The sequence below is a fragment of the Rhinoderma darwinii genome, chromosome 3 (assembly GCF_050947455.1).
Source record: "Rhinoderma darwinii isolate aRhiDar2 chromosome 3, aRhiDar2.hap1, whole genome shotgun sequence".
Classification (NCBI taxonomy): domain Eukaryota; kingdom Metazoa; phylum Chordata; class Amphibia; order Anura; family Rhinodermatidae; genus Rhinoderma; species Rhinoderma darwinii.
The window spans coordinates 389,212,053-389,235,375 of record NC_134689.1 but is presented as its reverse complement, the minus strand read 5'-3'; the positions used below and the strand labels follow the sequence as shown (position 1 = coordinate 389,235,375).

The 23,323-nt window shown below is 41.1% G+C and overlaps 29 non-coding genes across 29 annotated transcripts; all 29 read right to left on the bottom strand.

Moving 5' to 3' along the window:
• Positions 1-386: 386 nt before the first annotated feature.
• Positions 387-459, bottom strand: TRNAR-ACG (transfer RNA arginine (anticodon ACG)). The gene has a single exon. It is a non-coding gene; the product is annotated as a tRNA-Arg (tRNA).
• A 468-nt stretch (positions 460-927) lies between these two features.
• Positions 928-1,000, bottom strand: TRNAR-ACG (transfer RNA arginine (anticodon ACG)). Its single transcript has one exon. It is a non-coding gene; the product is annotated as a tRNA-Arg (tRNA).
• A 478-nt stretch (positions 1,001-1,478) lies between these two features.
• On the bottom strand, positions 1,479-1,551 carry TRNAR-ACG (transfer RNA arginine (anticodon ACG)). Its single transcript has one exon. It is a non-coding gene; the product is annotated as a tRNA-Arg (tRNA).
• Positions 1,552-2,029: 478 nt separating this feature from the next.
• Positions 2,030-2,102, bottom strand: TRNAR-ACG (transfer RNA arginine (anticodon ACG)). Its single transcript has one exon. It is a non-coding gene; the product is annotated as a tRNA-Arg (tRNA).
• Positions 2,103-2,580: 478 nt separating this feature from the next.
• Positions 2,581-2,653, bottom strand: TRNAR-ACG (transfer RNA arginine (anticodon ACG)). The gene has a single exon. It is a non-coding gene; the product is annotated as a tRNA-Arg (tRNA).
• A 468-nt stretch (positions 2,654-3,121) lies between these two features.
• TRNAR-ACG (transfer RNA arginine (anticodon ACG)) lies at positions 3,122-3,194 on the bottom strand. Its single transcript has one exon. It is a non-coding gene; the product is annotated as a tRNA-Arg (tRNA).
• Positions 3,195-3,672: 478 nt separating this feature from the next.
• Positions 3,673-3,745, bottom strand: TRNAR-ACG (transfer RNA arginine (anticodon ACG)). The gene has a single exon. It is a non-coding gene; the product is annotated as a tRNA-Arg (tRNA).
• Positions 3,746-4,223: 478 nt separating this feature from the next.
• TRNAR-ACG (transfer RNA arginine (anticodon ACG)) lies at positions 4,224-4,296 on the bottom strand. Its single transcript has one exon. It is a non-coding gene; the product is annotated as a tRNA-Arg (tRNA).
• Positions 4,297-6,952: 2,656 nt separating this feature from the next.
• On the bottom strand, positions 6,953-7,025 carry TRNAR-ACG (transfer RNA arginine (anticodon ACG)). The gene has a single exon. It is a non-coding gene; the product is annotated as a tRNA-Arg (tRNA).
• Positions 7,026-8,055: 1,030 nt separating this feature from the next.
• Positions 8,056-8,128, bottom strand: TRNAR-ACG (transfer RNA arginine (anticodon ACG)). Its single transcript has one exon. It is a non-coding gene; the product is annotated as a tRNA-Arg (tRNA).
• A 1,030-nt stretch (positions 8,129-9,158) lies between these two features.
• Positions 9,159-9,231, bottom strand: TRNAR-ACG (transfer RNA arginine (anticodon ACG)). Its single transcript has one exon. It is a non-coding gene; the product is annotated as a tRNA-Arg (tRNA).
• Positions 9,232-9,709: 478 nt separating this feature from the next.
• Positions 9,710-9,782, bottom strand: TRNAR-ACG (transfer RNA arginine (anticodon ACG)). The gene has a single exon. It is a non-coding gene; the product is annotated as a tRNA-Arg (tRNA).
• Positions 9,783-10,775: 993 nt separating this feature from the next.
• On the bottom strand, positions 10,776-10,848 carry TRNAH-AUG (transfer RNA histidin (anticodon AUG)). Its single transcript has one exon. It is a non-coding gene; the product is annotated as a tRNA-His (tRNA).
• A 476-nt stretch (positions 10,849-11,324) lies between these two features.
• TRNAR-ACG (transfer RNA arginine (anticodon ACG)) lies at positions 11,325-11,397 on the bottom strand. The gene has a single exon. It is a non-coding gene; the product is annotated as a tRNA-Arg (tRNA).
• Positions 11,398-11,875: 478 nt separating this feature from the next.
• On the bottom strand, positions 11,876-11,948 carry TRNAR-ACG (transfer RNA arginine (anticodon ACG)). The gene has a single exon. It is a non-coding gene; the product is annotated as a tRNA-Arg (tRNA).
• Positions 11,949-12,978: 1,030 nt separating this feature from the next.
• Positions 12,979-13,051, bottom strand: TRNAR-ACG (transfer RNA arginine (anticodon ACG)). The gene has a single exon. It is a non-coding gene; the product is annotated as a tRNA-Arg (tRNA).
• Positions 13,052-14,081: 1,030 nt separating this feature from the next.
• On the bottom strand, positions 14,082-14,154 carry TRNAR-ACG (transfer RNA arginine (anticodon ACG)). The gene has a single exon. It is a non-coding gene; the product is annotated as a tRNA-Arg (tRNA).
• Positions 14,155-14,632: 478 nt separating this feature from the next.
• TRNAR-ACG (transfer RNA arginine (anticodon ACG)) lies at positions 14,633-14,705 on the bottom strand. Its single transcript has one exon. It is a non-coding gene; the product is annotated as a tRNA-Arg (tRNA).
• Positions 14,706-15,698: 993 nt separating this feature from the next.
• Positions 15,699-15,771, bottom strand: TRNAH-AUG (transfer RNA histidin (anticodon AUG)). The gene has a single exon. It is a non-coding gene; the product is annotated as a tRNA-His (tRNA).
• Positions 15,772-16,247: 476 nt separating this feature from the next.
• Positions 16,248-16,320, bottom strand: TRNAR-ACG (transfer RNA arginine (anticodon ACG)). The gene has a single exon. It is a non-coding gene; the product is annotated as a tRNA-Arg (tRNA).
• Positions 16,321-16,788: 468 nt separating this feature from the next.
• TRNAH-AUG (transfer RNA histidin (anticodon AUG)) lies at positions 16,789-16,861 on the bottom strand. The gene has a single exon. It is a non-coding gene; the product is annotated as a tRNA-His (tRNA).
• Positions 16,862-17,337: 476 nt separating this feature from the next.
• TRNAR-ACG (transfer RNA arginine (anticodon ACG)) lies at positions 17,338-17,410 on the bottom strand. The gene has a single exon. It is a non-coding gene; the product is annotated as a tRNA-Arg (tRNA).
• Positions 17,411-17,888: 478 nt separating this feature from the next.
• TRNAR-ACG (transfer RNA arginine (anticodon ACG)) lies at positions 17,889-17,961 on the bottom strand. The gene has a single exon. It is a non-coding gene; the product is annotated as a tRNA-Arg (tRNA).
• A 478-nt stretch (positions 17,962-18,439) lies between these two features.
• TRNAR-ACG (transfer RNA arginine (anticodon ACG)) lies at positions 18,440-18,512 on the bottom strand. The gene has a single exon. It is a non-coding gene; the product is annotated as a tRNA-Arg (tRNA).
• A 478-nt stretch (positions 18,513-18,990) lies between these two features.
• On the bottom strand, positions 18,991-19,063 carry TRNAR-ACG (transfer RNA arginine (anticodon ACG)). Its single transcript has one exon. It is a non-coding gene; the product is annotated as a tRNA-Arg (tRNA).
• Positions 19,064-20,056: 993 nt separating this feature from the next.
• Positions 20,057-20,129, bottom strand: TRNAH-AUG (transfer RNA histidin (anticodon AUG)). The gene has a single exon. It is a non-coding gene; the product is annotated as a tRNA-His (tRNA).
• A 1,017-nt stretch (positions 20,130-21,146) lies between these two features.
• Positions 21,147-21,219, bottom strand: TRNAH-AUG (transfer RNA histidin (anticodon AUG)). The gene has a single exon. It is a non-coding gene; the product is annotated as a tRNA-His (tRNA).
• Positions 21,220-22,236: 1,017 nt separating this feature from the next.
• Positions 22,237-22,309, bottom strand: TRNAH-AUG (transfer RNA histidin (anticodon AUG)). The gene has a single exon. It is a non-coding gene; the product is annotated as a tRNA-His (tRNA).
• A 476-nt stretch (positions 22,310-22,785) lies between these two features.
• TRNAR-ACG (transfer RNA arginine (anticodon ACG)) lies at positions 22,786-22,858 on the bottom strand. Its single transcript has one exon. It is a non-coding gene; the product is annotated as a tRNA-Arg (tRNA).
• Between the last annotated feature and the right edge of the window lie 465 nt (positions 22,859-23,323).

The following is a 23,323-nucleotide window of genomic DNA, read 5'->3' as shown; positions in this document are numbered from 1 at the left end:
TTGCAAAGCAAGTCGGAACCAGATAGAGGGGAAATATTTTCATGGAATCCGGAAATCATGTGAGGCAAATCAAATGGAAACCAGCTAATAACGAAATATTTTCATGTGATTGAGAACTCTTGTGAAGTTTTTACTTTTTTCCACAACACATTTTCGGAACAGGCTAAATCACATATTTCCAGATTTTTGCCATCTAGAACAAAGAGAACAAGCCGTAGATAAAATGTGTTGTGTATTTCCTGAAAATCCATGAATATTCTTAAACCTTGGGTAAATATCATTAAAAATAAGTAAGCAAAGGGTTACTGCCGTGACCCGGATTCGGAACGGGGTTGCTGCGGCCACAACGCAGAGTACTAACCACTATACGATCACGGCAACATGTACGAGCCAGGTAGGAGTCGAACCTACAATCTTCTGATTCGTAGTCAGACGCGTTGTCCATTGCGCCACTGGCCCAGATGCAACGAGGGTTGTTGCTTATGCATCACATTTCTGGATCACCTCAAAACTTACACAAGGATCCGATTGCCATAAGTTCCTTTCATGTATTGCAAAGCAAGTCGGAACCAGATAGAGGGGAAATATTTTCATGGAATCTGGAAATCATGTGAGGCAAATCAAATGGAAACCAGCTAATAACTAAATATTTTCATGTGATTGAGAACTCTTGTGAAGTTTTTACTTTTTTCCACAACACATTTTCGGAACAGGCTAAATCACATATTTCCAGATTTTTGCCATCTAGAACAAAGAGAACAAGCCGTAGATAAAATGTGTTGTGTATTTCCTGAAAATCCATGAATATTCTTAAACCTTGGGTAAATATCATTAAAAATAAGTAAGCAACCGTGACCCGGATTCGGACCGGGGTTGCTGCGGCCACTACGCAGAGTACTAACCACTATACGATCACGGCAACATGTACGAGCCAGGTAGGAGTCGAACCTACAATCTTCTGATTCGTAGTCAGACGCGTTGTCCATTGCGCCACTGGCCCAGATGCAACGAGGATTGTTGCTTATGCATCACATTTCTGGATCACCTCAAAACTTACACAAGGATCCGATTGCCATAAGTTCCTTTCATGTATTGCAAAGCAAGTCGGAACCAGATAGAGGGGAAATATTTTCATGGAATCCGGAAATCATGTGAGACAAATCAAATGGAAACCAGCTAATAACGAAATATTTTCATGTGATTGAGAACTCTTGTGAAGTTCTTACTTTTTTCCACAACACATTTTCGGAACAGGCTAAATCACATATTTCCAGATTTTTGCCATCTAGAACAAAGAGAACAAGCCGTAGATAAAATGTGTTGTGTATTTCCTGAAAATCCATGAATATTCTTAAACCTTGGGTAAATATCATTAAAAATAAGTAAGCAAAGGGTTACTGCCGTGACCCGGATTCGGACCGGGGTTGCTGCGGCCACAACGCAGAGTACTAACCACTATACGATCACGGCAACATGTACGAGCCAGGTAGGAGTCGAACCTACAATCTTCTGATTCGTAGTCAGACGCGTTGTCCATTGCGCCACTGGCCCAGATGCAACGAGGGTTGTTGCTTATGCATCACATTTCTGGATCACCTCAAAACTTACACAAGGATCCGATTGCCATAAGTTCCTTTCATGTATTGCAAAGCAAGTCGGAACCAGATAGAGGGGAAATATTTTCATGGAATCTGGAAATCATGTGAGGCAAATCAAATGGAAACCAGCTAATAACGAAATATTTTCATGTGATTGAGAACTCTTGTGAAGTTTTTACTTTTTTCCACAACACATTTTCGGAACAGGCTAAATCACATATTTCCAGATTTTTGCCATCTAGAACAAAGAGAACAAGCCGTAGATAAAATGTGTTGTGTATTTCCTGAAAATCCATGAATATTCTTAAACCTTGGGTAAATATCATTAAAAATAAGTAAGCAAAGGGTTACTGCCGTGACCCGGATTCGGAACGGGGTTGCTGCGGCCACAACGCAGAGTACTAACCACTATACGATCACGGCAACATGTACGAGCCAGGTAGGAGTCGAACCTACAATCTTCTGATTCGTAGTCAGACGCGTTGTCCATTGCGCCACTGGCCCAGATGCAACGAGGGTTGTTGCTTATGCATCACATTTCTGGATCACCTCAAAACTTACACAAGGATCCGATTGCCATAAGTTCCTTTCATGTATTGCAAAGCAAGTCGGAACCAGATAGAGGGGAAATATTTTCATGGAATCCGGAAATCATGTGAGGCAAATCAAATGGAAACCAGCTAATAACGAAATATTTTCATGTGATTGAGAACTCTTGTGAAGTTTTTACTTTTTTCCACAACACATTTTCGGAACAGGCTAAATCACATATTTCCAGATTTTTGCCATCTAGAACAAAGAGAACAAGCCGTAGATAAAATGTGTTGTGTATTTCCTGAAAATCCATGAATATTCTTAAACCTTGGGTAAATATCATTAAAAATAAGTAAGCAAAGGGTTACTGCCGTGACCCGGATTCGGACCGGGGTTGCTGCGGCCACAACGCAGAGTACTAACCACTATACGATCACGGCAACATGTACGAGCCAGGTAGGAGTCGAACCTACAATCTTCTGATTCGTAGTCAGACGCGTTGTCCATTGCGCCACTGGCCCAGATGCAACGAGGGTTGTTGCTTATGCATCACATTTCTGGATCACCTCAAAACTTACACAAGGATCCGATTGCCATAAGTTCCTTTCATGTATTGCAAAGCAAGTCGGAACCAGATAGAGGGGAAATATTTTCATGGAATCTGGAAATCATGTGAGGCAAATCAAATGGAAACCAGCTAATAACTAAATATTTTCATGTGATTGAGAACTCTTGTGAAGTTTTTACTTTTTTCCACAACACATTTTCGGAACAGGCTAAATCACATATTTCCAGATTTTTGCCATCTAGAACAAAGAGAACAAGCCGTAGATAAAATGTGTTGTGTATTTCCTGAAAATCCATGAATATTCTTAAACCTTGGGTAAATATCATTAAAAATAAGTAAGCAACCGTGACCCGGATTCGGACCGGGGTTGCTGCGGCCACAACGCAGAGTACTAACCACTATACGATCACGGCAACATGTACGAGCCAGGTAGGAGTCGAACCTACAATCTTCTGATTCGTAGTCAGACGCGTTGTCCATTGCGCCACTGGCCCAGATGCAACGCGTGTTGTTGCTTATGCATCACATTTCTGGATCACCTCAAAACTTACACAAGGATCCGATTGCCGTAAGTTCCTTTCATGTATTGCAAAGCAAGTCGGAACCAGATAGAGGGGAAATATTTTCATGGAATCTGGAAATCATGTGAGGCAAATCAAATGGAAACCAGCTAATAACTAAATATTTTCATGTGATTGAGAACTCTTGTGAAGTTTTTACTTTTTTCCACAACACATTTTCGGAACAGGCTAAATCACATATTTCCAGATTTTTGCCATCTAGAACAAAGAGAACAAGCCGTAGATAAAATGTGTTGTGTATTTCCTGAAAATCCATGAATATTCTTAAACCTTGGGTAAATATCATTAAAAATAAGTAAGCAAAGGGATACTGCCGTGACCCGGATTCGGACCGGGGTTGCTGCGGCCACAACGCAGAGTACTAACCACTATACGATCACGGCAACATGTACGAGCCAGGTAGGAGTCGAACCTACAATCTTCTGATTCGTAGTCAGACGCGTTGTCCATTGCGCCACTGGCCCAGATGCAACGAGGGTTGTTGCTTATGCATCACATTTCTGGATCACCTCAAAACTTACACAAGGATCCGATTGCCATAAGTTCCTTTCATGTATTGCAAAGCAAGTCGGAACCAGATAGAGGGGAAATATTTTCATGGAATCCGGAAATCATGTGAGGCAAATCAAATGGAAACCAGCTAATAACGAAATATTTTCATGTGATTGAGAACTCTTGTGAAGTTTTTACTTTTTTCCACAACACATTTTCGGAACAGGCTAAATCACATATTTCCAGATTTTTGCCATCTAGAACAAAGAGAACAAGCCGTAGATAAAATGTGTTGTGTATTTCCTGAAAATCCATGAATATTCTTAAACCTTGGGTAAATATCATTAAAAATAAGTAAGCAAAGGGTTACTGCCGTGACCCGGATTCGGACCGGGGTTGCTGCGGCCACAACGCAGAGTACTAACCACTATACGATCACGGCAACATGTACGAGCCAGGTAGGAGTCGAACCTACAATCTTCTGATTCGTAGTCAGACGCGTTGTCCATTGCGCCACTGGCCCAGATGCAACGCGTGTTGTTGCTTATGCATCACATTTCTGGATCACCTCAAAACTTACACAAGGATCCGATTGCCATAAGTTCCTTTCATGTATTGCAAAGCAAGTCGGAACCAGATAGAGGGGAAATATTTTCATGGAATCTGGAAATCATGTGAGGCAAATCAAATGGAAACCAGCTAATAACGAAATATTTTCATGTGATTGAGAACTCTTGTGAAGTTTTTACTTTTTTCCACAACACATTTTCGGAACAGGCTAAATCACATATTTCCAGATTTTTGCCATCTAGAACAAAGAGAACAAGCCGTAGATAAAATGTGTTGTGTATTTCCTGAAAATCCATGAATATTCTTAAACCTTGGGTAAATATCATTAAAAATAAGTAAGCAAAGGGTTACTGCCGTGACCCGGATTCGGACCGGGGTTGCTGCGGCCACAACGCAGAGTACTAACCACTATACGATCACGGCAACATGTACGAGCCAGGTAGGAGTCGATCCTACAATCTTCTGATTCGTAGTCAGACGCGTTGTCCATTGCGCCACTGGCCCAGATGCAACGAGGGTTGTTGCTTATGCATCACATTTCTGGATCACCTCAAAACTTACACAAGGATCCGATTGCCATAAGTTCCTTTCATGTATTGCAAAGCAAGTCGGAACCAGATAGAGGGGAAATATTTTCATGGAATCTGGAAATCATGTGAGGCAAATCAAATGGAAACCAGCTAATAACTAAATATTTTCATGTGAAGTTTTTACTTTTTTCCACAACACATTTTCGGAACAGGCTAAATCACATATTTCCAGATTTTTGCCATCTAGAAAAAAGAGAACAAGCCGTAGATAAAATGTGTTGTGTATTTCCTGAAAATCTATGAATATTCTTAAACCTTGGGTAAATATCATTAAAAATAAGTAAGCAACCGTGACCCGGATTCGGACCGGGGTTGCTGCGGCCACAACGCAGAGTACTAACCACTATACGATCACGGCAACATGTACGAGCTAGGTAGGAGTCGAACCTACAATCTTCTGATTCGTAGTCAGACGTGTTGTCCATTGCGCTACTGGCCCAGAAGCAACGAGTATTGTTGCTTATGCATCACATTTCTGGATCACCTCAAAACTTACACAAGGATCCGATTGCCATAAGTTCCTTTCATGTATTGCAAAGCAAGTCGGAACCAGATAGAGGGGAAATATTTTCATGGAATCCGGAAATCATGTGAGGCAAATCAAACGGAAACCAGCTAATAACGAAATATTTTCATGTGATTGAGAACTCTTGTGAAGTTTTTACTTTTTTCCACAACACATTTTCGGAACAGGCTAAATCACATATTTCCAGATTTTTGCCATCTAGAACAAAGAGAACAAGCCGTAGATAAAATGTGTTGTGTATTTCCTGAAAATCCATGAATATTCTTAAACCTTGGGTAAATATCATTAAAAATAAGTAAGCAAAGGGTTACTGCCGTGACCCGGATTCGGACCGGGGTTGCTGCTGCCACAACGCAGAGTACTAACCACTATACGATCACGGCAACATGTACGAGCTAGGTAGGAGTCGAACCTACAATCTTCTGATTCGTAGTCAGACGTGTTGTCCATTGCGCTACTGGCCCAGAAGCAACGAGTATTGTTGCTTATGCATCACATTTCTGGATCACCTCAAAACTTACACAAGGATCCGATTGCCATAAGTTCCTTTCATGTATTGCAAAGCAAGTCGGAACCAGATAGAGGGGAAATATTTTCATGGAATCCGGAAATCATGTGAGGCAAATCAAACGGAAACCAGCTAATAACGAAATATTTTCATGTGATTGAGAACTCTTGTGAAGTTTTTACTTTTTTCCACAACACATTTTCGGAACAGGCTAAATCACATATTTCCAGATTTTTGCCATCTAGAACAAAGAGAACAAGCCGTAGATAAAATGTGTTGTGTATTTCCTGAAAATCCATGAATATTCTTAAACCTTGGGTAAATATCATTAAAAATAAGTAAGCAAAGGGTTACTGCCGTGACCCGGATTCGGACCGGGGTTGCTGCTGCCACAACGCAGAGTACTAACCACTATACGATCACGGCAACATGTACGAGCAAGGTAGGAGTCGAACCTACAATCTTCTGATTCGTAGTCAGACGCGTTGTCCATTGCGCCACTGGCCCAGATGCAACGCGTGTTGTTGCTTATGCATCACATTTCTGGATCACCTCAAAACTTACACAAGGATCCGATTGCCATAAGTTCCTTTCATGTATTGCAAAGCAAGTCGGAACCAGATAGAGGGGAAATATTTTCATGGAATCTGGAAATCATGTGAGGCAAATCAAATGGAAACCAGCTAATAACTAAATATTTTCATGTGATTGAGAACTCTTGTGAAGTTTTCACTTTTTTCCACAACACATTTTCGGAACAGGCTAAATCACATATTTCCAGATTTTTGCCATCTAGAACAAAGAGAACAAGCCGTAGATAAAATGTGTTGTGTATTTCCTGAAAATCCATGAATATTCTTAAACCTTGGGTAAATATCATTAAAAATAAGTAAGCAAAGGGTTACTGCCGTGACCCGGATTCGGACCGGGGTTGCTGCGGCCACAACGCAGAGTACTAACCACTATACGATCACGGCAACATGTACGAGCCAGGTAGGAGTCGAACCTACAATCTTCTGATTCGTAGTCAGACGCGTTGTCCATTGCGCCACTGGCCCAGATGCAACGAGTATTGTTGCTTATGCATCACATTTCTGGATCACCTCAAAACTTACACAAGGATCCGATTGCCATAAGTTCCTTTCATGTATTGCAAAGCAAGTCGGAACCAGATAGAGGGGAAATATTTTCATGGAATCCGGAAATCATGTGAGGCAAATCAAATGGAAACCAGCTAATAACGAAATATTTTCATGTGATTGAGAACTCTTGTGAAGTTTTTACTTTTTTCCACAACACATTTTCGGAACAGGCTAAATCACATATTTCCAGATTTTTGCCATCTAGAACAAAGAGAACAAGCCGTAGATAAAATGTGTTGTGTATTTCCTGAAAATCCATGAATATTCTTAAACCTTGGGTAAATATCATTAAAAATAAGTAAGCAAAGGGTTACTGCCGGAGACCCGGATTCGGACCGGGGTTGCTGCGGCCACAACGCAGAGTACTAACCACTATACGATCACGGCAACATGTACGAGCAAGGTAGGAGTCGAACCTACAATCTTCTGATTCGTAGTCAGACGCGTTGTCCATTGCGCCACTGGCCCAGATGCAACGCGTGTTGTTGCTTATGCATCACATTTCTGGATCACCTCAAAACTTACACAAGGATCCGATTGCCATAAGTTCCTTTCATGTATTGCAAAGCAAGTCGGAACCAGATAGAGGGGAAATATTTTCATGGAATCTGGAAATCATGTGAGGCAAATCAAATGGAAACCAGCTAATAACTAAATATTTTCATGTGATTGAGAACTCTTGTGAAGTTTTCACTTTTTTCCACAACACATTTTCGGAACAGGCTAAATCACATATTTCCAGATTTTTGCCATCTAGAACAAAGAGAACAAGCCGTAGATAAAATGTGTTGTGTATTTCCTGAAAATCCATGAATATTCTTAAACCTTGGGTAAATATCATTAAAAATAAGTAAGCAAAGGGTTACTGCCGTGACCCGGATTCGGACCGGGGTTGCTGCGGCCACAACGCAGAGTACTAACCACTATACGATCACGGCAACATGTACGAGCCAGGTAGGAGTCGAACCTACAATCTTCTGATTCGTAGTCAGACGCGTTGTCCATTGCGCCACTGGCCCAGATGCAACGAGTATTGTTGCTTATGCATCACATTTCTGGATCACCTCAAAACTTACACAAGGATCCGATTGCCATAAGTTCCTTTCATGTATTGCAAAGCAAGTCGGAACCAGATAGAGGGGAAATATTTTCATGGAATCCGGAAATCATGTGAGGCAAATCAAATGGAAACCAGCTAATAACGAAATATTTTCATGTGATTGAGAACTCTTGTGAAGTTTTTACTTTTTTCCACAACACATTTTCGGAACAGGCTAAATCACATATTTCCAGATTTTTGCCATCTAGAACAAAGAGAACAAGCCGTAGATAAAATGTGTTGTGTATTTCCTGAAAATCCATGAATATTCTTAAACCTTGGGTAAATATCATTAAAAATAAGTAAGCAAAGGGTTACTGCCGGAGACCCGGATTCGGACCGGGGTTGCTGCGGCCACAACGCAGAGTACTAACCACTATACGATCACGGCAACATGTACGAGCAAGGTAGGAGTCGAACCTACAATCTTCTGATTCGTAGTCAGACGCGTTGTCCATTGCGCCACTGGCCCAGATGCAACGCGTGTTGTTGCTTATGCATCACATTTCTGGATCACCTCAAAACTTACACAAGGATCCGATTGCCATAAGTTCCTTTCATGTATTGCAAAGCAAGTCGGAACCAGATAGAGGGGAAATATTTTCATGGAATCTGGAAATCATGTGAGGCAAATCAAATGGAAACCAGCTAATAACGAAATATTTTCATGTGATTGAGAACTCTTGTGAAGTTTTTACTTTTTTCCACAACACATTTTCGGAACAGGCTAAATCACATATTTCCAGATTTTTGCCATCTAGAACAAAGAGAACAAGCCGTAGATAAAATGTGTTGTGTATTTCCTGAAAATCCATGAATATTCTTAAACCTTGGGTAAATATCATTAAAAATAAGTAAGCAAAGGGTTACTGCCGTGACCCGGATTCGGACCGGGGTTGCTGCGGCCACAACGCAGAGTACTAACCACTATACGATCACGGCAACATGTACGAGCCAGGTAGGAGTCGAACCTACAATCTTCTGATTCGTAGTCAGACGCGTTGTCCATTGCGCCACTGGCCCAGATGCAACGAGGGTTGTTGCTTATGCATCACATTTCTGGATCACCTCAAAACTTACACAAGGATCCGATTGCCATAAGTTCCTTTCATGTATTGCAAAGCAAGTCGGAACCAGATAGAGGGGAAATATTTTCATGGAATCTGGAAATCATGTGAGGCAAATCAAATGGAAACCAGCTAATAACTAAATATTTTCATGTGATTGAGAACTCTTGTGAAGTTTTCACTTTTTTCCACAACACATTTTCGGAACAGGCTAAATCACATATTTCCAGATTTTTGCCATCTAGAACAAAGAGAACAAGCCGTAGATAAAATGTGTTGTGTATTTCCTGAAAATCCATGAATATTCTTAAACCTTGGGTAAATATCATTAAAAATAAGTAAGCAAAGGGTTACTGCCGTGACCCGGATTCGGACCGGGGTTGCTGCGGCCACAACGCAGAGTACTAACCACTATACGATCACGGCAACATGTACGAGCCAGGTAGGAGTCGAACCTACAATCTTCTGATTCGTAGTCAGACGCGTTGTCCATTGCGCCACTGGCCCAGATGCAACGAGGGTTGTTGCTTATGCATCACATTTCTGGATCACCTCAAAACTTACACAAGGATCCGATTGCCATAAGTTCCTTTCATGTATTGCAAAGCAAGTCGGAACCAGATAGAGGGGAAATATTTTCATGGAATCTGGAAATCATGTGAGGCAAATCAAATGGAAACCAGCTAATAACTAAATATTTTCATGTGAAGTTTTTACTTTTTTCCACAACACATTTTCGGAACAGGCTAAATCACATATTTCCAGATTTTTGCCATCTAGAAAAAAGAGAACAAGCCGTAGATAAAATGTGTTGTGTATTTCCTGAAAATCTATGAATATTCTTAAACCTTGGGTAAATATCATTAAAAATAAGTAAGCAACCGTGACCCGGATTCGGACCGGGGTTGCTGCGGCCACAACGCAGAGTACTAACCACTATACGATCACGGCAACATGTACGAGCTAGGTAGGAGTCGAACCTACAATCTTCTGATTCGTAGTCAGACGTGTTGTCCATTGCGCTACTGGCCCAGAAGCAACGAGTATTGTTGCTTATGCATCACATTTCTGGATCACCTCAAAACTTACACAAGGATCCGATTGCCATAAGTTCCTTTCATGTATTGCAAAGCAAGTCGGAACCAGATAGAGGGGAAATATTTTCATGGAATCCGGAAATCATGTGAGGCAAATCAAATGGAAACCAGCTAATAACGAAATATTTTCATGTGATTGAGAACTCTTGTGAAGTTTTTACTTTTTTCCACAACACATTTTCGGAACAGGCTAAATCACATATTTCCAGATTTTTGCCATCTAGAACAAAGAGAACAAGCCGTAGATAAAATGTGTTGTGTATTTCCTGAAAATCCATGAATATTCTTAAACCTTGGGTAAATATCATTAAAAATAAGTAAGCAACCGTGACCCGGATTCGGACCGGGGTTGCTGCATCCACAACGCAGAGTACTAACCACTATACGATCACGGCAACATGTACGAGCCAGGTAGGAGTTGAACCTACAATCTTCTGATTCATAGTCAGACGCGTTGTCCATTGCGCCACTGGCCCAGAAGCAACCCCGGTCCGAATCCGGGTCACATTTCTGGATCACCTCAAAACTTACACAAGGATCCGATTGCCATAAGTTCCTTTCATGTATTGCAAAGCAAGTCGGAACCAGATAGAGGGGAAATATTTTCATGGAATCCGGAAATCATGTGAGGCAAATCAAATGGAAACCAGCTAATAACGAAATATTTTCATGTGATTGAGAACTCTTGTGAAGTTTTTACTTTTTTCCACAACACATTTTCGGAACAGGCTAAATCACATATTTCCAGATTTTTGCCATCTAGAACAAAGAGAACAAGCCGTAGATAAAATGTGTTGTGTATTTCCTGAAAATCCATGAATATTCTTAAACCTTGGGTAAATATCATTAAAAATAAGTAAGCAAAGGGTTACTGCCGTGACCCGGATTCGGACCGGGGTTGCTGCGGCCACAACGCAGAGTACTAACCACTATACGATCACGGCAACATGTACGAGCCAGGTAGGAGTCGAACCTACAATCTTCTGATTCGTAGTCAGACGCGTTGTCCATTGCGCCACTGGCCCAGATGCAACGCGTGTTGTTGCTTATGCATCACATTTCTGGATCACCTCAAAACTTACACAAGGATCCGATTGCCATAAGTTCCTTTCATGTATTGCAAAGCAAGTCGGAACCAGATAGAGGGGAAATATTTTCATGGAATCTGGAAATCATGTGAGGCAAATCAAATGGAAACCAGCTAATAACTAAATATTTTCATGTGATTGAGAACTCTTGTGAAGTTTTCACTTTTTTCCACAACACATTTTCGGAACAGGCTAAATCACATATTTCCAGATTTTTGCCATCTAGAACAAAGAGAACAAGCCGTAGATAAAATGTGTTGTGTATTTCCTGAAAATCCATGAATATTCTTAAACCTTGGGTAAATATCATTAAAAATAAGTAAGCAAAGGGTTACTGCCGTGACCCGGATTCGGACCGGGGTTGCTGCGGCCACAACGCAGAGTACTAACCACTATACGATCACGGCAACATGTACGAGCCAGGTAGGAGTCGAACCTACAATCTTCTGATTCGTAGTCAGACGCGTTGTCCATTGCGCCACTGGCCCAGATGCAACGAGTATTGTTGCTTATGCATCACATTTCTGGATCACCTCAAAACTTACACAAGGATCCGATTGCCATAAGTTCCTTTCATGTATTGCAAAGCAAGTCGGAACCAGATAGAGGGGAAATATTTTCATGGAATCCGGAAATCATGTGAGGCAAATCAAATGGAAACCAGCTAATAACGAAATATTTTCATGTGATTGAGAACTCTTGTGAAGTTTTTACTTTTTTCCACAACACATTTTCGGAACAGGCTAAATCACATATTTCCAGATTTTTGCCATCTAGAACAAAGAGAACAAGCCGTAGATAAAATGTGTTGTGTATTTCCTGAAAATCCATGAATATTCTTAAACCTTGGGTAAATATCATTAAAAATAAGTAAGCAAAGGGTTACTGCCGGAGACCCGGATTCGGACCGGGGTTGCTGCGGCCACAACGCAGAGTACTAACCACTATACGATCACGGCAACATGTACGAGCAAGGTAGGAGTCGAACCTACAATCTTCTGATTCGTAGTCAGACGCGTTGTCCATTGCGCCACTGGCCCAGATGCAACGCGTGTTGTTGCTTATGCATCACATTTCTGGATCACCTCAAAACTTACACAAGGATCCGATTGCCATAAGTTCCTTTCATGTATTGCAAAGCAAGTCGGAACCAGATAGAGGGGAAATATTTTCATGGAATCTGGAAATCATGTGAGGCAAATCAAATGGAAACCAGCTAATAACTAAATATTTTCATGTGATTGAGAACTCTTGTGAAGTTTTCACTTTTTTCCACAACACATTTTCGGAACAGGCTAAATCACATATTTCCAGATTTTTGCCATCTAGAACAAAGAGAACAAGCCGTAGATAAAATGTGTTGTGTATTTCCTGAAAATCCATGAATATTCTTAAACCTTGGGTAAATATCATTAAAAATAAGTAAGCAAAGGGTTACTGCCGTGACCCGGATTCGGACCGGGGTTGCTGCGGCCACAACGCAGAGTACTAACCACTATACGATCACGGCAACATGTACGAGCCAGGTAGGAGTCGAACCTACAATCTTCTGATTCGTAGTCAGACGCGTTGTCCATTGCGCCACTGGCCCAGATGCAACGAGTATTGTTGCTTATGCATCACATTTCTGGATCACCTCAAAACTTACACAAGGATCCGATTGCCATAAGTTCCTTTCATGTATTGCAAAGCAAGTCGGAACCAGATAGAGGGGAAATATTTTCATGGAATCCGGAAATCATGTGAGGCAAATCAAATGGAAACCAGCTAATAACGAAATATTTTCATGTGATTGAGAACTCTTGTGAAGTTTTTACTTTTTTCCACAACACATTTTCGGAACAGGCTAAATCACATATTTCCAGATTTTTGCCATCTAGAACAAAGAGAACAAGCCGTAGATAAAATGTGTTGTGTATTTCCTGAAAATCCATGAATATTCTTAAACCTTGGGTAAATATCATTAAAAATAAGTAAGCAAAGGGTTACTGCCGGAGACCCGGATTCGGACCGGGGTTGCTGCGGCCACAACGCAGAGTACTAACCACTATACGATCACGGCAACATGTACGAGCAAGGTAGGAGTCGAACCTACAATCTTCTGATTCGTAGTCAGACGCGTTGTCCATTGCGCCACTGGCCCAGATGCAACGCGTGTTGTTGCTTATGCATCACATTTCTGGATCACCTCAAAACTTACACAAGGATCCGATTGCCATAAGTTCCTTTCATGTATTGCAAAGCAAGTCGGAACCAGATAGAGGGGAAATATTTTCATGGAATCTGGAAATCATGTGAGGCAAATCAAATGGAAACCAGCTAATAACGAAATATTTTCATGTGATTGAGAACTCTTGTGAAGTTTTTACTTTTTTCCACAACACATTTTCGGAACAGGCTAAATCACATATTTCCAGATTTTTGCCATCTAGAACAAAGAGAACAAGCCGTAGATAAAATGTGTTGTGTATTTCCTGAAAATCCATGAATATTCTTAAACCTTGGGTAAATATCATTAAAAATAAGTAAGCAAAGGGTTACTGCCGTGACCCGGATTCGGACCGGGGTTGCTGCGGCCACAACGCAGAGTACTAACCACTATACGATCACGGCAACATGTACGAGCCAGGTAGGAGTCGAACCTACAATCTTCTGATTCGTAGTCAGACGCGTTGTCCATTGCGCCACTGGCCCAGATGCAACGAGGGTTGTTGCTTATGCATCACATTTCTGGATCACCTCAAAACTTACACAAGGATCCGATTGCCATAAGTTCCTTTCATGTATTGCAAAGCAAGTCGGAACCAGATAGAGGGGAAATATTTTCATGGAATCTGGAAATCATGTGAGGCAAATCAAATGGAAACCAGCTAATAACTAAATATTTTCATGTGATTGAGAACTCTTGTGAAGTTTTCACTTTTTTCCACAACACATTTTCGGAACAGGCTAAATCACATATTTCCAGATTTTTGCCATCTAGAACAAAGAGAACAAGCCGTAGATAAAATGTGTTGTGTATTTCCTGAAAATCCATGAATATTCTTAAACCTTGGGTAAATATCATTAAAAATAAGTAAGCAAAGGGTTACTGCCGTGACCCGGATTCGGACCGGGGTTGCTGCGGCCACAACGCAGAGTACTAACCACTATACGATCACGGCAACATGTACGAGCCAGGTAGGAGTCGAACCTACAATCTTCTGATTCGTAGTCAGACGCGTTGTCCATTGCGCCACTGGCCCAGATGCAACGAGGGTTGTTGCTTATGCATCACATTTCTGGATCACCTCAAAACTTACACAAGGATCCGATTGCCATAAGTTCCTTTCATGTATTGCAAAGCAAGTCGGAACCAGATAGAGGGGAAATATTTTCATGGAATCTGGAAATCATGTGAGGCAAATCAAATGGAAACCAGCTAATAACTAAATATTTTCATGTGAAGTTTTTACTTTTTTCCACAACACATTTTCGGAACAGGCTAAATCACATATTTCCAGATTTTTGCCATCTAGAAAAAAGAGAACAAGCCGTAGATAAAATGTGTTGTGTATTTCCTGAAAATCTATGAATATTCTTAAACCTTGGGTAAATATCATTAAAAATAAGTAAGCAACCGTGACCCGGATTCGGACCGGGGTTGCTGCGGCCACAACGCAGAGTACTAACCACTATACGATCACGGCAACATGTACGAGCAAGGTAGGAGTCGAACCTACAATCTTCTGATTCGTAGTCAGACGTGTTGTCCATTGCGCTACTGGCCCAGAAGCAACGAGTATTGTTGCTTATGCATCACATTTCTGGATCACCTCAAAACTTACACAAGGATCCGATTGCCATAAGTTCCTTTCATGTATTGCAAAGCAAGTCGGAACCAGATAGAGGGGAAATATTTTCATGGAATCCGGAAATCATGTGAGGCAAATCAAATGGAAACCAGCTAATAACGAAATATTTTCATGTGATTGAGAACTCTTGTGAAGTTTTTACTTTTTTCCACAACACATTTTCGGAACAGGCTAAATCACATATTTCCAGATTTTTGCCATCTAGAACAAAGAGAACAAGCCGTAGATAAAATGTGTTGTGTATTTCCTGAAAATCCATGAATATTCTTAAACCTTGGGTAAATATCATTAAAAATAAGTAAGCAACCGTGACCCGGATTCGGACCGGGGTTGCTGCATCCACAACGCAGAGTACTAACCACTATACGATCACGGCAACATGTACGAGCCAGGTAGGAGTTGAACCTACAATCTTCTGATTCATAGTCAGACGCGTTGTCCATTGCGCCACTGGCCCAGAAGCAACCCCGGTCCGAATCCGGGTCACATTTCTGGATCACCTCAAAACTTACACAAGGATCCGATTGCCATAAGTTCCTTTCATGTATTGCAAAGCAAGTCGGAACCAGATAGAGGGGAAATATTTTCATGGAATCCGGAAATCATGTGAGGCAAATCAAATGGAAACCAGCTAATAACGAAATATTTTCATGTGATTGAGAACTCTTGTGAAGTTTTTACTTTTTTCCACAACACATTTTCGGAACAGGCTAAATCACATATTTCCAGATTTTTGCCATCTAGAACAAAGAGAACAAGCCGTAGATAAAATGTGTTGTGTATTTCCTGAAAATCCATGAATATTCTTAAACCTTGGGTAAATATCATTAAAAATAAGTAAGCAAAGGGTTACTGCCGTGACCCGGATTCGGACCGGGGTTGCTGCGGCCACAACGCAGAGTACTAACCACTATACGATCACGGCAACATGTACGAGCCAGGTAGGAGTCGAACCTACAATCTTCTGATTCGTAGTCAGACGCGTTGTCCATTGCGCCACTGGCCCAGATGCAACGCGTGTTGTTGCTTATGCATCACATTTCTGGATCACCTCAAAACTTACACAAGGATCCGATTGCCATAAGTTCCTTTCATGTATTGCAAAGCAAGTCGGAACCAGATAGAGGGGAAATATTTTCATGTAATCTGGAAATCTTGTGAGGCAAATCAAATGGAAACCAGCTAATAACGAAATATTTTCATGTGATTGAGAACTCTTGTGAAGTTTTTACTTTTTTCCACAACACATTTTCGGAACAGGCTAAATCACATATTTCCAGATTTTTGCCATCTAGAACAAAGTGAACAAGCCGTAGATAAAATGTGTTGTGTATTTCCTGAAAATCCATGAATATTCTTAAACCTTGGGTAAATATAATTAAAAATAAGTAAGCAACCGTGACCCGGATTCGGACCGGGGTTGCTGCATCCACAACGCAGAGTACTAACCACTATACGATCACGGCAACATGTACGAGCCAGGTAGGAGTTGAACCTACAATCTTCTGATTCATAGTCAGACGCGTTGTCCATTGCGCCACTGGCCCAGAAGCAACCCCGGTCCGAATCCGGGTCACATTTCTGGATCACCTCAAAACTTACACAAGGATCCGATTGCCATAAGTTCCTTTCATGTATTGCAAAGCAAGTCGGAACCAGATAGAGGGGAAATATTTTCATGGAATCCGGAAATCATGTGAGGCAAATCAAATGGAAACCAGCTAATAACGAAATATTTTCATGTGATTGAGAACTCTTGTGAAGTTTTTACTTTTTTCCACAACACATTTTCGGAACAGGCTAAATCACATATTTCCAGATTTTTGCCATCTAGAACAAAGAGAACAAGCTGTAGATAAAATGTGTTGTGTATTTCCTGAAAATCCATGAATATTCTTAAACCTTGGGTAAATATCATTAAAAATAAGTAAGCAAAGGGTTACTGCCGTGACCCGGATTCGGACCGGGGTTGCTGCGGCCACAACGCCGAGTACTAACCACTATACGATCATGGCAACATGTACGAGCCAGGTAGGAGTCGAACCTACAATCTTCTGATTCGTAGTCAGACGCGTTGTCCATTGCGCCACTGGCCCATATGCAACGAGTATTGTTGCTTATGCATCACATTTCTGGATCACCTCAAAACTTACACAAGGATCCGATTGCCATAAGTTCCTTTCATGTATTGCAAAGCAAGTCGGAACCAGATAGAGGGGAAATATTTTCATGGAATCCGGAAATCATGTGAGGCAAATCAAATGGAAACCAGCTAATAACGAAATATTTTCATGTGATTGAGAACTCTTGTGAAGTTTTTACTTTTTTCCACAACACATTTTCGGAACAGGCTAAATCACATATTTCCAGATTTTTGCCATCTAGAACAAAGAGAACAAGCCGTAGATAAAATGTGTTGTGTATTTCCTGAAAATCCATGAATATTCTTAAACCTTGGGTAAATATCATTAAAAATAAGTAAGCAAAGGGTTACTGCCGTGACCCGGATTCGGACCGGGGTTGCTGCGGCCACAACGCAGAGTACTAACCACTATACGATCACGGCAACATGTACGAGCCAGGTAGGAGTCGAACCTACAATCTTCTGATTCGTAGTCAGACGCGTTGTCCATTGCGCCACTGGCCCAGATGCAACGAGGGTTGTTGCTTATGCATCACATTTCTGGATCACCTCAAAACTTACACAAGGATCCGATTGCCATAAGTTCCTTTCATGTATTGCAAAGCAAGTCGGAACCAGATAGAGGGGAAATATTTTCATGGAATCTGGAAATCATGTGAGGCAAATCAAATGGAAACCAGCTAATAACTAAATATTTTCATGTGATTGAGAACTCTTGTGAAGTTTTCACTTTTTTCCACAACACATTTTCGGAACAGGCTAAATCACATATTTCCAGATTTTTGCCATCTAGAACAAAGAGAACAAGCCGTAGATAAAATGTGTTGTGTATTTCCTGAAAATCCATGAATATTCTTAAACCTTGGGTAAATATCATTAAAAATAAGTAAGCAAAGGGTTACTGCCGTGACCCGGATTCGGACCGGGGTTGCTGCGGCCACAACGCAGAGTACTAACCACTATACGATCACGGCAACATGTACGAGCCAGGTAGGAGTCGAACCTACAATCTTCTGATTCGTAGTCAGACGCGTTGTCCATTGCGCCACTGGCCCAGATGCAACGAGGGTTGTTGCTTATGCATCACATTTCTGGATCACCTCAAAACTTACACAAGGATCCGATTGCCATAAGTTCCTTTCATGTATTGCAAAGCAAGTCGGAACCAGATAGAGGGGAAATATTTTCATGGAATCTGGAAATCATGTGAGGCAAATCAAATGGAAACCAGCTAATAACTAAATATTTTCATGTGATTGAGAACTCTTGTGAAGTTTTCACTTTTTTCCACAACACATTTTCGGAACAGGCTAAATCACATATTTCCAGATTTTTGCCATCTAGAACAAAGAGAACAAGCCGTAGATAAAATGTGTTGTGTATTTCCTGAAAATCCATGAATATTCTTAAACCTTGGGTAAATATCATTAAAAATAAGTAAGCAAAGGGTTACTGCCGTGACCCGGATTCGGACCGGGGTTGCTGCGGCCACAACGCAGAGTACTAACCACTATACGATCACGGCAACATGTACGAGCCAGGTAGGAGTCGAACCTACAATCTTCTGATTCGTAGTCAGACGCGTTGTCCATTGCGCCACTGGCCCAGATGCAACGAGGGTTGTTGCTTATGCATCACATTTCTGGATCACCTCAAAACTTACACAAGGATCCGATTGCCATAAGTTCCTTTCATGTATTGCAAAGCAAGTCGGAACCAGATAGAGGGGAAATATTTTCATGGAATCTGGAAATCATGTGAGGCAAATCAAATGGAAACCAGCTAATAACTAAATATTTTCATGTGAAGTTTTTACTTTTTTCCACAACACATTTTCGGAACAGGCTAAATCACATATTTCCAGATTTTTGCCATCTAGAAAAAAGAGAACAAGCCGTAGATAAAATGTGTTGTGTATTTCCTGAAAATCTATGAATATTCTTAAACCTTGGGTAAATATCATTAAAAATAAGTAAGCAACCGTGACCCGGATTCGGACCGGGGTTGCTGCGGCCACAACGCAGAGTACTAACCACTATACGATCACGGCAACATGTACGAGCAAGGTAGGAGTCGAACCTACAATCTTCTGATTCGTAGTCAGACGTGTTGTCCATTGCGCTACTGGCCCAGAAGCAACGAGTATTGTTGCTTATGCATCACATTTCTGGATCACCTCAAAACTTACACAAGGATCCGATTGCCATAAGTTCCTTTCATGTATTGCAAAGCAAGTCGGAACCAGATAGAGGGGAAATATTTTCATGGAATCCGGAAATCATGTGAGGCAAATCAAATGGAAACCAGCTAATAACGAAATATTTTCATGTGATTGAGAACTCTTGTGAAGTTTTTACTTTTTTCCACAACACATTTTCGGAACAGGCTAAATCACATATTTCCAGATTTTTGCCATCTAGAACAAAGAGAACAAGCCGTAGATAAAATGTGTTGTGTATTTCCTGAAAATCCATGAATATTCTTAAACCTTGGGTAAATATCATTAAAAATAAGTAAGCAACCGTGACCCGGATTCGGACCGGGGTTGCTGCATCCACAACGCAGAGTACTAACCACTATACGATCACGGCAACATGTACGAGCCAGGTAGGAGTTGAACCTACAATCTTCTGATTCATAGTCAGACGCGTTGTCCATTGCGCCACTGGCCCAGAAGCAACCCCGGTCCGAATCCGGGTCACATTTCTGGATCACCTCAAAACTTACACAAGGATCCGATTGCCATAAGTTCCTTTCATGTATTGCAAAGCAAGTCGGAACCAGATAGAGGGGAAATATTTTCATGGAATCCGGAAATCATGTGAGGCAAATCAAATGGAAACCAGCTAATAACGAAATATTTTCATGTGATTGAGAACTCTTGTGAAGTTTTTACTTTTTTCCACAACACATTTTCGGAACAGGCTAAATCACATATTTCCAGATTTTTGCCATCTAGAACAAAGAGAACAAGCCGTAGATAAAATGTGTTGTGTATTTCCTGAAAATCCATGAATATTCTTAAACCTTGGGTAAATATCATTAAAAATAAGTAAGCAAAGGGTTACTGCCGTGACCCGGATTCGGACCGGGGTTGCTGCGGCCACAACGCAGAGTACTAACCACTATACGATCACGGCAACATGTACGAGCAAGGTAGGAGTCGAACCTACAATCTTCTGATTCGTAGTCAGACGCGTTGTCCATTGCGCCACTGGCCCAGATGCAACGCGTGTTGTTGCTTATGCATCACATTTCTGGATCACCTCAAAACTTACACAAGGATCCGATTGCCATAAGTTCCTTTCATGTATTGCAAAGCAAGTCGGAACCAGATAGAGGGGAAATATTTTCATGGAATCTGGAAATCATGTGAGGCAAATCAAATGGAAACCAGCTAATAACGAAATATTTTCATGTGATTGAGAACTCTTGTGAAGTTTTTACTTTTTTCCACAACACATTTTCGGAACAGGCTAAATCACATATTTCCAGATTTTTGCCATCTAGAACAAAGAGAACAAGCCGTAGATAAAATGTGTTGTGTATTTCCTGAAAATCCATGAATATTCTTAAACCTTGGGTAAATATCATTAAAAATAAGTAAGCAACCGTGACCCGGATTCGGACCGGGGTTGCTGCATCCACAACGCAGAGTACTAACCACTATACGATCACGGCAACATGTACGAGCCAGGTAGGAGTTGAACCTACAATCTTCTGATTCATAGTCAGACGCGTTGTCCATTGCGCCACTGGCCCAGAAGCAACCCCGGTCCGAATCCGGGTCACATTTCTGGATCACCTCAAAACTTACACAAGGATCCGATTGCCATAAGTTCCTTTCATGTATTGCAAAGCAAGTCGGAACCAGATAGAGGGGAAATATTTTCATGGAATCCGGAAATCATGTGAGGCAAATCAAATGGAAACCAGCTAATAACGAAATATTTTCATGTGATTGAGAACTCTTGTGAAGTTTTTACTTTTTTCCACAACACATTTTCGGAACAGGCTAAATCACATATTTCCAGATTTTTGCCATCTAGAACAAAGAGAACAAGCCGTAGATAAAATGTGTTGTGTATTTCCTGAAAATCCATGAATATTCTTAAACCTTGGGTAAATATCATTAAAAATAAGTAAGCAAAGGGTTACTGCCGTGACCCGGATTCGGACCGGGGTTGCTGCGGCCACAACGCAGAGTACTAACCACTATACGATCACGGCAACATGTACGAGCAAGGTAGGAGTCGAACCTACAATCTTCTGATTCGTAGTCAGACGCGTTGTCCATTGCGCCACTGGCCCAGATGCAACGCGTGTTGTTGCTTATGCATCACATTTCTGGATCACCTCAAAACTTACACAAGGATCCGATTGCCATAAGTTCCTTTCATGTATTGCAAAGCAAGTCGGAACCAGATAGAGGGGAAATATTTTCATGGAATCTGGAAATCATGTGAGGCAAATCAAATGGAAACCAGCTAATAACGAAATATTTTCATGTGATTGAGAACTCTTGTGAAGTTTTTACTTTTTTCCACAACACATTTTCGGAACAGGCTAAATCACATATTTCCAGATTTTTGCCATCTAGAACAAAGAGAACAAGCCGTAGATAAAATGTGTTGTGTATTTCCTGAAAATCCATGAATATTCTTAAACCTTGGGTAAATATCATTAAAAATAAGTAAGCAACCGTGACCCGGATTCGGACCGGGGTTGCTGCATCCACAACGCAGAGTACTAACCACTATACGATCACGGCAACATGTACGAGCCAGGTAGGAGTTGAACCTACAATCTTCTGATTCATAGTCAGACGTGTTGTCCATTGCGCCACTGGCCCAGAAGCAACCCCGGTCCGAATCCGGGTCACATTTCTGGATCACCTCAAAACTTACACAAGGATCCGATTGCCATAAGTTCCTTTCATGTATTGCAAAGCAAGTCGGAACCAGATAGAGGGGAAATATTTTCATGGAATCCGGAAATCATGTGAGGCAAATCAAATGGAAACCAGCTAATAACGAAATATTTTCATGTGATTGAGAACTCTTGTGAAGTTTTTACTTTTTTCCACAACACATTTTCGGAACAGGCTAAATCACATATTTCCAGATTTTTGCCATCTAGAACAAAGAGAACAAGCCGTAGATAAAATGTGTTGTGTATTTCCTGAAAATCCATGAATATTCTTAAACCTTGGGTAAATATCATTAAAAATAAGTAAGCAAAGGGTTACTGCCGTGACCCGGATTCGGACCGGGGTTGCTGCGGCCACAACGCAGAGTACTAACCACTATACGATCACGGCAACATGTACGAGCCAGGTAGGAGTCGAACCTACAATCTTCTGATTCGTAGTCAGACGCGTTGTCCATTGCGCCACTGGCCCAGATGCAACGCGTGTTGTTGCTTATGCATCACATTTCTGGATCACCTCAAAACTTACACAAGGATCCGATTGCCATAAGTTCCTTTCATGTATTGCAAAGCAAGTCGGAACCAGATAGAGGGGAAATATTTTCATGTAATCTGGAAATCTTGTGAGGCAAATCAAATGGAAACCAGCTAATAACGAAATATTTTCATGTGATTGAGAACTCTTGTGAAGTTTTTACTTTTTTCCACAACACATTTTCGGAACAGGCTAAATCACATATTTCCAGATTTTTGCCATCTAGAACAAAGTGAACAAGCCGTAGATAAAATGTGTTGTGTATTTCCTGAAAATCCATGAATATTCTTAAACCTTGGGTAAATATAATTAAAAATAAGTAAGCAACCGTGACCCGGATTCGGACCGGGGTTGCTGCATCCACAACGCAGAGTACTAACCACTATACGATCACGGCAACAT